The 12306-nt window shown below is 43.9% G+C and overlaps 1 long non-coding RNA gene across 1 annotated transcript; it reads right to left on the bottom strand.

Moving 5' to 3' along the window:
* Positions 1-10411: 10411 nt before the first annotated feature.
* Positions 10412-11733, bottom strand: LOC143785683 (uncharacterized). The gene is made up of 2 exons (XR_013218050.1): positions 11631-11733; positions 10412-11329 (listed from the first exon to the last, which is right to left on the bottom strand). It is a non-coding gene; the product is annotated as an uncharacterized LOC143785683 (long non-coding RNA).
* Positions 11734-12306: the final 573 nt, after the last annotated feature.

The raw sequence follows: 12306 nt of genomic DNA, 5'->3' as shown, positions 1-12306 counted from the left end.
TGGCTGGGCAATATACTACGTGGCTCTGTGCTGTTTACTACGTCACTGTGCAATATACTACGTGGCTCTGTGCTGTATACTACGTCACTGGGCAATGTACTACGTAACTGGGCAATATACTACGTGGCTGGGCAATATACTACGTCACTGGGCAATATACTACGTAACTGGGCAATATACTACGTGGCTGGGCAATATACTACGTGGCTGGGCAATATACTACGTGGTTGGGCAATATACTACGTCACTGGGCAATATACTACGTGGACATGCATATTCTGGAATTCTATTGCACTTTTTGCAATTTTTGGGAGTGCTGCATTATACTATATTGAGGCTGCATTATATTCTATGGGAGGGCTGCATTAGACTCTATGAAGGGGGCTACATTATATTCTATGAGGGAGGCTGCATCGAGGACTACGGGTAGTGCATTATACTATATGTACTATATGGGGCCTGCATTATACTGTATTATAGAAAGTTGTGTCAGATTTTCAGTGTTATAAATGTTTGTGCTATGCTGTTTTTGAGGTGTTTGAGCTGTCTATAGAGCTATAGAGCACATATCCTGAAGATCAGTGGTGGCCTAAGATTAGAGATTTCACTACTTCATTCTTCTCATGTATGTATGTTTGTATCTATGTTTGTATGTACTATTGACATATCAGAATATTTTGACTCAATAACCTTTTGAAAGGTCCTTTTATACCAACAATGTAACAGTTCCCCTTTAAAGTTGAATTGTAGCTTTCTCTTATTAACTCAGGTATTGATTGATAGATATTTCATCAAATATGTTGATTGACAAGTCCTTTAAAGAATAGCCGTCATTTACATTTTTTAAAATAAAACAATAAAATATGTGAAAATATTAAACTTTGTAAAATATCTTATAAATATCTCACTTTTTTCTACTCCAGGACTGATATTTTATTCTCAAAATTCTCAATTCAAGGGTAAAACCTGTCTTCAGTGAGTACAGGTTGTCCTATTACTGAGATAGGAGATGGCTGTTGATGCTCATAGTTCTATGGAGAACTGTAACTGTTTGGCCGGGGTCACACTTAATGTATGAAAAATCGGTCCCACTTTTCCTGCCGAGAGTCGCACACGTGTTCTCCGTATGGTCATCTGTGTGTAATATGTTTGCAATGCGGTGATGCGATTTTCTCACACCTATGCATCCGTATGACATCCGTATGACATGCGTATGGCTGCCACAAGTCCAAAATTGGATCGTGACACCCACTTTACATTTAATAATGTCCCAAGTCTCCCCCCCTTATAACTCCCCTATACACAGTATGATATGCTCTTATACACAGTATAATGCCCCCTCACTGTATAGTACCACCCACACAGTATACTGGTCCCTTAGTAGCCCCCAAACTGTTTGATGGCTCCAACACTGTAAGATGACCCCCTCACTGTAATATCCACACACTGTATGATGGCTCCGTAGATAGCCTCCATATAGTATAATGCACCAGATAGTCCTCAATATAGTATAATGCACTCCCCATAGGCAGACTCTATATTGTATAATCCTCCCCCAGAGGCAGACTCTATAGCATAAGGCAGCTCCCCATAAGCAGACTCTGTAGTATAAGACAGCACCCATCCCCGCAGGCAGACACTGTAGTAAAAGGCATCACCCCTATATAGGCAGACTCTGCAGTATAATGCACCACACCCCCACAGGCAGACTCTGCAGTAAAAGGCAGCATCCCCCCACAGGCTGACCCTGTAGTATAACGCAGCACCCCCCACAGGCAGACTCTGTAGTATAAGGCAGCACCCTCCCACAGGCAGACTTTTGTAGTATAAGGCAGCACCCCCTACAGGCAGACTCTGTAGTATAAGGCAGCACCTTCCTCACAGGCAAACTCTGTAGTATAAGGCAGCACCCCCACACAGGCAGACCCTGTAATATAAGGCAGCTTCCCCCACAGGCAGATCCTGTAGTATAAGGCAGCACCCCCACACAGGCAGACTCTGTAGAATAAGGCAGCACCCCCACCCTACAGGCAGACTCTGTAGTATAAAGCAGTCCCCTTAAAGAAAAACAATAAATACTCACCTCTCTTCTTCCTGGGTCCTGCGCTGCTCCCTGCTCCCGGTCATCTCCTGATAGCGGGCGCCGGGCAGTGATGCTATCGAGCCCCCTGTCAGTGTCTGCGTTGGTGACGTCAGACACTGACAGGGGATGATGGGAAAAGGAGCGTAGTTCTCCTTCCCTCATCAATGCGGTCAGCTGCATCGGCTAGTTGTCGATACAGTTGACCCTGCCATGACAGGCAGGGGGCCTACTGCTGGCACCGTCCCCCCCTGCTAGGGTCCCATAGCGGCTGGGCGGCAGAGCAGGGAGATCGATTCTCCCTGATCTGCCGCAGAATGTAACTGTATCAGCGCTACTGTTACGCTCCTGACCACAATCATACTGACCTGCAAAATAAAGCTGTCAAATCCCTTGTATCACCTATAATGCTGATGTTTGTTCATTCTGGGTCCAAAATATATGAAAAAAAAACATTAAAAAATATTATGCATCACCCCCCAAAAAAATTGATTTTAGTGTTCAAAAATAGAAAAACATTTAAAAAAATCCTATAATAATCTGGTATCGCTGTAATTGTACTGACCTAAAGAATAAAGCTGCCTTGTCAGCTGACTTATGCCGTGCGGTTAGTGTCATGAAGAAATAAAAAGTAATTCTTGAACTTTTGTTGATATTTATCCTCTGCTCTACGTGGAGAATGCTGTGAGTTGTAGTTTCACAAAACCTAGAAAGTCCATAGTTCCTGCACCTACAAAATGTGTGAAAATGTGAAACAATGGGAATGGTTTCTCTCATAGACAATGATTCCTGCTCTTACATGTAATCTGTGCATTGCTAGATGTATCACCAGCAAAGAAACACTCAATGTTCTTTTTCAAAGAAGTTAAAGGGAACCTGTCACCCCTTTTTTTCCGTATGAGATAAAAATACTGTTAAATAGGGCCTGAGCTGTGCATTACAATAGTGTATTTTGTGAACCCCGATTCCCCACCTATGCTGCCGAAATACGTTACCAAAGTAGCCGTTTTCGCCTGTCAATCAGGCTGGTCTGGTCAGATGGGCGTGGTGTCTTCCCCCAGATCTTGCTTAGTTTTCCGTTGGTGGCGTAGTGGTGTGCGCATGTCCAAGTCCAGAATCCACTGCACAGGGGAGGGAAAAGAGCGCGATCTGCGCTATTTCCCTGGTGATCGGTGGGGGCGGCCATCTTCCTGTTGCCGCGTGTGCGCAGATCGAGCGCTCTGCTGCCTGGGGCTTCAGGAAAATGGCCGCGGGATGCCGCGCGTGCGCAGATGGAGATCGCGGTAGCCATTTTCCTGAAGCAGAGTTCGCATCTCTGCTTCAGGAAAATGTGTCTGTGTACAGGTAATACAGTGGTACCAGTGCCATTATACACAGGAGCTCTATCTATAGTGTCAGTGTACAGGTAATACAGTGATCACCAGTGACATTATACACAGGAGCTCTGTATATAGGGTACAGTGTACATGTAATACAATGATCACTAGTGACATTATACACAGGAGCTCTGTATATAGGGTACATTGTACATGTAATACAGTGATCACTAGTGACATTATACACAGGAGCTCTGTATATAGGGTACAGTGTACATGTAATACAGTGATCACCAGTGACATTATACACAGGGGCTCTGTATATAGGGTACAGTGTACATGTAATACAGTGATCACTAGTGACATTATGCACAGGAGCTCTATATATAGTGTCAGTGTACAGGTAATACAGTGATCACTAGTGACATTACACACAGGAGCTCTGTATATAGTGTATAGTGTACAGATAATATAGTGATCACCAGTGACATTATACACAGGAGCTCTGTACACAGTATACAGTGTATGGTGTCAGTGTACAGGTAACATACTGACTCACCAGTGACGTCTCTAGGTGAAGTCCTTCATCTTTGCATTTCTTTTTAATCCAGTGCAGACCTCCATCACTTCCACCACTTCTTTCTGCATAAAATAACACAGTTATCTAGAGCACCGCTTCCAGAGCACATTCCCCACTTTTTCCCTTTCTTCTACACTACACATCTGAATACAGACATTCACCCACCATTAATATATAATTGGTTATTATGCAACCCACCATACCAAAAATAAATTATAATCCGCCACTGTGCCCCCACTATCTGTAATAGCCACTTTTCCCATTTAATATATAAATTAATTAGCACCTGTACTCTTTCCAGGGGTGGATTAAGGGTAGCCAAGGCCCCGGGCTGTTCAGACACTGTGGTCCCCCCCCCCCCCCGGTCATGTGATGGGGATCATGTGACAGGGATCATGTGACAAAGATTTTGTAAGCCGCCACCATAAGGGTATGTGTCCACGTTCAGGATTGCATCAGGATTTGGTCAGGATTTGTCATCAGTATTTGTAAGCCAAAACCAGGAGTGGAACAATTAGAGGAAAAGTATAATAGAAACATATGCTCCACTTTTGCATTTATCACCCACTCCTGGTTTTGGCTTACAAATACTGATGAAAAATCCTGACCAAATCCTGATGCAATCCTGAACGTGGACACATACCCTAACACGGTAGACACTTTTGGCCGGGCCCTACTCTACTGTAACCTATTAAATATTTGTTAAAATATGCAATACAATTTAAGTATATTTTGATTTATTTTTCAATTTTTAAAATGACCAATAATATCACATACAAGGAACAAATACCACCGCACCATGACCAGACCACATATTACAACTACAGTGATCGAATAATATCACATACAAGGAACAAATACCGCTACACCATGTCAAGACCACATATTACCACCACATGGTGACCAAATAGCACATACAAGGGACAAATACCGCAACACCATTTCCAGACCACATGTTACCACCACATAGTGACTGAATACTACAATACTGATCAGTGATAAAAAAAACAAAAAAAACACAATACTATCACCATAAGTGCCAGTATTCACAGGAGATCTATACTTAGTATGCAGTGATCACCGGTGACATTATACACAGGACCTCTGTATATAGTATACAGTGTATAGTGTCAGTGTATAGGTAACACTGACTCACCAGTGACGTCTCTAGGTGAATTCCTTCATCTTTCATCCAGCACAGACCGCCATCATTTCTTCCAGCCAGGGCTCGTCTCTGCAGGAAATAACACAGTTATCTCGAGCTCCGCTTGCAGAACACATTACTTAATTTTTCCCAACTTCTACATTACACAACATGAAGAAAAAAAGGCGACATAGTGTCACTCTGCACAGTAACAGGACCGCCCCCCCATTTAAAACAATATACTCAAAATAAAATAAATACATCACTGCAGTAATAATATCCCTTAATTAGCCCCTATGATAATAATATTTCCCATCCTGGCCCTGTGTGTCTCATTTCTGGCTCCAGCCATATGTTCTCGCATCCTGCCCTCATGAGTATCCATTCTACCCCATATGATCTCCCCATCCTGCCCCATCTGTCTCCATCGTATCCATCCTGACCCATGATCCTATCCTGCCCCATGTCTTTCATTCTGCCCCGTGTCTCCAATCATGCCCCATATCTACATTCTGCCCATGCCTCCAGTCCTGCCCCCAGTGTGTCCAGCAATCTGCCCCAATGTGTCCAGCAATCTGCCCCAGTGTGTCCAATATTGCCCCCAATCTGTCCAGCAATATGCCCCAGTGTGTCCAGCATATTGCCCCCAGTGTGTCCAGCATATTGCCCCCAGTGTGTCCAGCATATTGCCCCAGTGTCTCCAATACTGCCCCCAGTGTCTCCAGCATATTGTCCCCAGTGTCTCCAGCATATTGCCCCCAGTGTCTCCAGCATATTGCCCCCAGTGTCTCCGGCATATTGCCCCCAGTGTCTCCAGCATATTGCCCCCAGTCTGTCCAGCATTCTGCCCCAGTCAGTGTCTCCAATCTGCCCCAGTGTCTTCTCTCCAGCATTGCCCCCAGTGTGTCCAGCAATCTGGCCGTTCGCAAAGAAAAAAAAACAAAAATGAGTTCTCCTCACCTGTCATGTGCGCTCCAGCGGCGAGCTCCCTCCTGCGGCGAGCTCCCTCCTGCAGCTCGCACTCACCGGCGACTGACAATGACGTCAGACGCCGGTGATGTGTGTGCTGCGCCTGTGGCAGACTTCAGCTGCCAGCCTCCAATTGGCTGGCGGCTGTTGTTAACTATTGACGTGCGGTCGTGCGCCCGCACGTCAATAGGTGAAACTGCCGCAGCGCCCTTTAGGGGCCCGCTGAGCATATGAGACGGGGCCCAATGCAGGCCCCCTCTCTGCCCACTGGGCCTATACGCCAGTCAGGGCAGTAATGCCCTTACTGGCGGTGGGCAATCTGAGCGGTAGCCGAGGGCCCCCCCACACCACTGGGCCCTGGGCTACCGCCCAGATTGACCCTATTATAATCCGCCCCTGACTCTTTCCCTCAATTTATTTCCAGTCACTTTAACCTCAACGACCCTACTATGTACCTCCCGCTCTAACCCTTACCCCGATTCAGTATAGTTACATGCTCCTTCTGCCTCAATTCATTGTCATGTCTTCTCTCTCTCCCACCCTCTATTCATTATCAACTGCTCTTCTCCAACCCTCAAAATTCTTTATTTGCTCTCCCCACCTTCAATACACCATTTTCTCTCCCCACCCCCACCTTCAATTGAATTGATGTCCACAGTCCCTCACACTCACTTGTGAATGTGGTACCTGTACTGACCGACCCTGAACTTAACACCGCAACTAGAAGTAGCCGTGGAATGTACCTAGCGCTCCCTAGACATCTCGACACAGCCGGAGGACTAATTACCCCTAGAGATAGAAAAGGGAAAACTATCTTGCCTCAGAGAAAATTCCCAAAGGATAGGCAGCCCCCCACAAATATTGACTGTGAGAGGAGAGGGAAATAACATACGCAGACTGAAATCAGATTTTAGCAAAGGAGGCCACTTCTAGCTAAATAGAAAGGATAGGACAGAGTACTATGCGGTCAGTATAAAAACACTAGAAAATCCACCACAGAAAATACAAAATGTCCACAGCTAACTAAAGATATGGAGGGTATATCTGCATCTCCAGAGATACCAGCTTGGCTAAACAAATCCTTATACAGACCAAGCTGGACAAGACAAAAACATGGAAAAGAACTGAACAATAGGCCACAACATGTGGACAGCAAAATCAAGGCCAGAACTTATCTTTGTTGAAATGAACAGCAAAGCAGGAGAAACCAGGAAAGGATGTGAATCCTCCAGGAACAATGGACAACTGGCACTGACTAAAGGGTCAAGCAAGACTAAATAGCCCAGTCCGAATTGCAAAAAGTGAACACACCTGATAACTGCTGTGATTCAAAGACAGCAGCGCTACCACTTACAACCACCGGAGGGAGCCCAAGAGCAGAATTCACAACAGGGAACATTGCCTGAACAGAAGGAATCAACTGTTTTTCCAGTATAACCTTGTATATGGCTTGATTCATACGTCTTTCGCAAAGATTAACCTGCCCAACTCCAGCCTTGCTGAAGCATCTCCAGATCATCACCGATCCTCCACCAAATTTCACAGTAGGTGCAAGAAATTGTGGCTTGTTCGGCTCTCCAGGTCTCTGTATAACTTTTAAACGACCAGGTGTTGAGCAAAGCTCAAAATTAGACTCATCAGAGAAGATTACCTTACTCCAGTCCTCTATGGTCCAATCCTTATGGTCTTTGACAAACGTCAGCCTGGCTCTCCTTTGCTTCTCATTGATGAAAGGCTTTTTTCTAGCTTTATATGAGTCCTGCCTCTAGGAACCTGTTTGGACTGTTCTTGCCGTGCACTTCATCCTATCTGACATTTGCCATTCCTTTTGTAGGTCACTTGATGTCATCCTGTGGTTGCTGAGTGACATTCAAATAAGATAACGGTCATTCCGGTCAGTGGAGAGTCGTTTTTGCCCTTTGCCGGTCTGTAGAATTTTTGTTGTCCCCAATGTCTGTTGCTTGACCTTGTTGGAATGGACTGCCGTCTTAGAAATTTTAGGGACGAGGAAACATGACGCTCACTATGTCCCTCTGCTAGTTAAGCCAGAATTGAGCCCTTCTTTTCCTCACTCAATATTTTTCTTTTCAACTAATTTGGCAAGATTAAAAGCTATTTTTTCATTCCTATTACCTTTGGCATGTTATTAGCACTTGTTTTGCCATCCAGCTTGTCCTACTGCAAGAGGATTGTGAACACCACAGCAGTGTTTTTTATACTTTCCTTCATTAAATAAGATTTGGTTCAGGTGATCACCTAATCACAAGGACATTAAGTAGAATGAGGTGTACTCTGGTTGGAATTCATCTGACACTGGAATGGAATGGCTGTCAGACATGTGGAGAAGTTGATTTTTGTAAAACTGTGCAGTGGTCTCTTAATTTTTGCCAGAGGTGTGTATATATATATGTATATATATACAGTATATATATATATATATATATATATATATATACACCGTATATATAAACAAAACACAATACTCTCCTTTCCTCCTCGTTCCCCCGCTGCTCCAGGCTTTGCAGAACATCTCAGCAGCTGAACTGCCTGGCACACAGCAGGTGCGCAATGAAGTGACGTTATCACGCACCCACTGTGTCAGAGTAAGAGGGGAATGATGGAGAGGAAGCGTAATCTGACGCCATCTCCTCCATAACTGCTTTCAACTCTATTGGCATCTATGATGCTGATACAGTTGAATGCGGCACACAGGGGGGCCCAATAGTGGCCCCATGGTGTGCCGCTATCACTGGCTAGGGGCCCCTGAGGAAGCGGGGTCCTATGTATTTGCCTAGTCTGACTGCCACTAACGCCTGCCCTGTTTAGGAGGGACATTCTCTAAGGACTGTTATTAGGAGGGACAAGCCACTAGAAGTGCTATTAGGAGAGGCATGCTCCTAGAAATGTTACAAGGAAGGATGTGCCACAAAGATTCTTATTGGTAGGGTGGGACACTAGGAGTGTTATTATGAGTGCCAATAGGATTAGGAGCAACATACCACTAGGAGTGTTGTTGGTAGGAACATGCCACTGGGAGTGTAATTCGGAAGGACGTGCCATTAATAGTGTTATTAGGAGGGGAATGGCACTAGGAGTATTAATAGGAGGGGCGTGCCACTGGGCGTGTTATTAGAAGTGTGCCACTAGGGATGTTATTAAGAGGGGCGTGCCACTAATAGGGTTCTTGGGAGTGGCGTGCGACTAGGAGTGTTATTAGGAGGGGCATGCCACTAAGAGTGTTATTAGGAGGGGCGTTCCACTAGGAGTGTTATTAGGAGGGTGTACCACTAGAAGTTTAATTAGGAGGGGCGTGCCAAAAGGAGTGTTTTTAAGAGGGATGTGTCACTAGGAGTGTTATTAGGAGAGGCCGGCCTTCTAATAATTTCATGCAATTTAGTGCAGGTAACTAGGAAGTTTAATATAAATATGGTAAATTTACTCTGCATTTATTTTCTTTGAGGATAATACTTCCCAGTTTCAAAACTCTTCTGTGTGACTCTATTTTCTGCATCATAAATACAGACGTTACCTTAGCAGACTGTCACGAGTGTGTCATGCCAACCTGGGAGATCTGTGGATAGAAGACCACAGACCTTCTCTTTAGCCTGTGTATTTTGATACCATATTTTATGATTTTTTTTTTACTTTGATGCTGAAGAGGTTAACAACCCTTTATATGCTGGTCAGGAACATGCAGCTCTGTTTTAGCTGCTTCTGACCTGGACTTTTCCTATAAAACCTGACCCGACCCTCTCTGTCCTGCTGCTGAAAGCTCTGCTTCCATGCTCTTAGGAGATGCTGTGCTGTGTGCTAAAGATAAGTAGTTGAAGTTTGGAGTTTGAGTTGTGGTGTTCTGTAGTTTGCTGTTGTACGTGTGTGTTTATCTCCTGGTCTCTTTTCTCATTTAGTTTATTCCTCCCAGTCCCTATCCTCCTGACTATTGTTGGTTAGTGCTTGTGTATGATAGAGGTTTTCTGTTATCCCTGGTTTGTCTTTTTGGCTGGTTTACCTTTCATTTCTGTCCCATGCCTCATGGGGTGGGGTAGGGACAGATTAGGGTTTTTACAGGAGGATAGAAAGGTCAGAGACTCTGGCCTTTCTATATTTAAGAGTACCCCTAGGACAGGGATAGTTAGGGTCCCAGCTCCAGGGACAGTTTGAGGCCCCTCTTCCTTACTGAAGACCGTCACAGCGTGACACAGACACATAATTACCGCCCTTGTTTTTCTGTTTGACTTCATATTGTGACAGCCATGGATCATAAAAATGAGAACTCACATATTCAACTACCTGAGTGCTGTATAAAATAAAAAGGAGACCGATCATTGACTTTAAACATATTTTATTAATTACAATATCTGCCACTACCTAAGACCAATGATCCAGAAGAAGGCAAAAAACCTGGACACGTTCAGCCAATGTGTGTTACAGGGAAAAAATTCCTTCTTGACCCCGAGAAAAGGCGATCAGTTAGAGAACCCTGGACCAAGGCCATACTACAACTAACTAACTGTATATACATGTGGAGCAATGATATTCAGTATGGTGACTTGCCCTGGTAACACGCTTCTCTTCCTCACATCGGACTTTGGAGCTCATAACCTTTGAAAAAAAAGAACACTACCCCCACAAACACTACCCTTTAACAAACAGGCATATCAGGACTCTTATAGAGTATGTGCCCACGATCAGGAACTGTTGTAGGTTTGACGCTGCGTCTTTATACAGCATCAAAACTGCAGCGACCAGATGTTACAGCATAGTGGATGGGATTTATAGAAATCCCTTGTCCAATATGCCTGTATGTGCACCTGCGGATTACCCTCAGAAAGTGCCATTTTCAGGACCACAGAATGCCAATTTCTCTTGTGGAGATGCTAGAAATTTCAACAATAGAAACGTGTTGGATGTGGTGAATCCGTACTGTTCAGTGAACACATGCGGATTTACCTGCGTTCAATAGAAGGCAATGTTTTGGAGACAGAGAAAATATGCTGCATCCAAAATGATGCTACTTCCGGATCATGGGCACATAGCCAAACAGTTTGGTTATACAACAGACACCTATACAATGTGATTTCATCATGCACTGATTCCAGAACTAGATCCATATAATCAGTATAAAATGACATCATAAGGCAAAAAATATAATTTACAGACATAATAAATGATTAACATGAAACAATCGTGTGGCCCTTGTTAGATTCTTCAATTTTCCTTCTAGATTCCAGATACCGTCCCTGGTAAGAAAAGAATAATATGAGAAGTATCAGTATAAAACCTGAAGAAAAGCATCATATTTATATTGTACTTTATGCCAGTTGACCAAGCCCGTTTTATTTGCATTTTTGAGTTTTGACATAGAGACTTAAAAATGTTGTAATAAATTTTGCAAAAATTGCAGCAAATGCAGTTATATATAATTAAAATAAACAGTAAAATAGAATGGTAAAAAAATATAAAGTAAATAAATAATTATATGCTCCCCAATGTATGTACACCGGCCTCTGTCCCATGTGAAGAAATAAGTCAATTTTTTACCCCAAAAAATCTTTAATTAATGACCGAACTACCATCAACAGAACTACCATCAACAATCTGTGACAGCCACACATACCACTTGAAGTGCCACTGACCATAGTAGCTACAGTGGTATCTCCATCTGAGGTGCGATCTTTGTGCTGACTTCTCTGGTGTCCAGCATTCCGCTGTGTGACCTCACAAAGAACCTTCATCACCCAAGTCTAGAGATTCTACCAGCAAGGACTGAAGAAATCTAGAACTTTACAGCCACAATCTGTAGACTTGGAGGGCCCACGTTGTTGCTAAGATCACTAACTTAAATCCCTGTAAGTAGTGATGAGCGAGTATACTCGTTGCTCAGGTTTTCCCGAGCACGCTCGGGTGATCTCCGAATATTTGTTAGTGCTCGGAGATTTAGTTTCCTCAGACGAATGGCCAAACCGAACGAACTAATCAGACCTTGGAAACCTATTTTAGATGTTTTGTTTCTGCTGATCAGGACGACTGGGTGACTTTTTTGCCATTGGCCGAGTTTGCCCTTAATAATCGGGCTAGTTCTGCTACTTTGGTTTCTCTTTTTTTTTGTAATTCGGGGTTTCATCCTCGTTTTTCCTCGGGTCAGGTGGAGCCTTCTGACTGTCCTGGAGTGGATGTTGTGGTGGATAGGTTGCATCAGATTTGGAATCATGTTGTG

This window comes from Ranitomeya variabilis, chromosome 7 (genome assembly GCF_051348905.1).
Source record: "Ranitomeya variabilis isolate aRanVar5 chromosome 7, aRanVar5.hap1, whole genome shotgun sequence".
Classification (NCBI taxonomy): domain Eukaryota; kingdom Metazoa; phylum Chordata; class Amphibia; order Anura; family Dendrobatidae; genus Ranitomeya; species Ranitomeya variabilis.
This window is presented reverse-complemented; position numbering and strand designations above follow the sequence as displayed.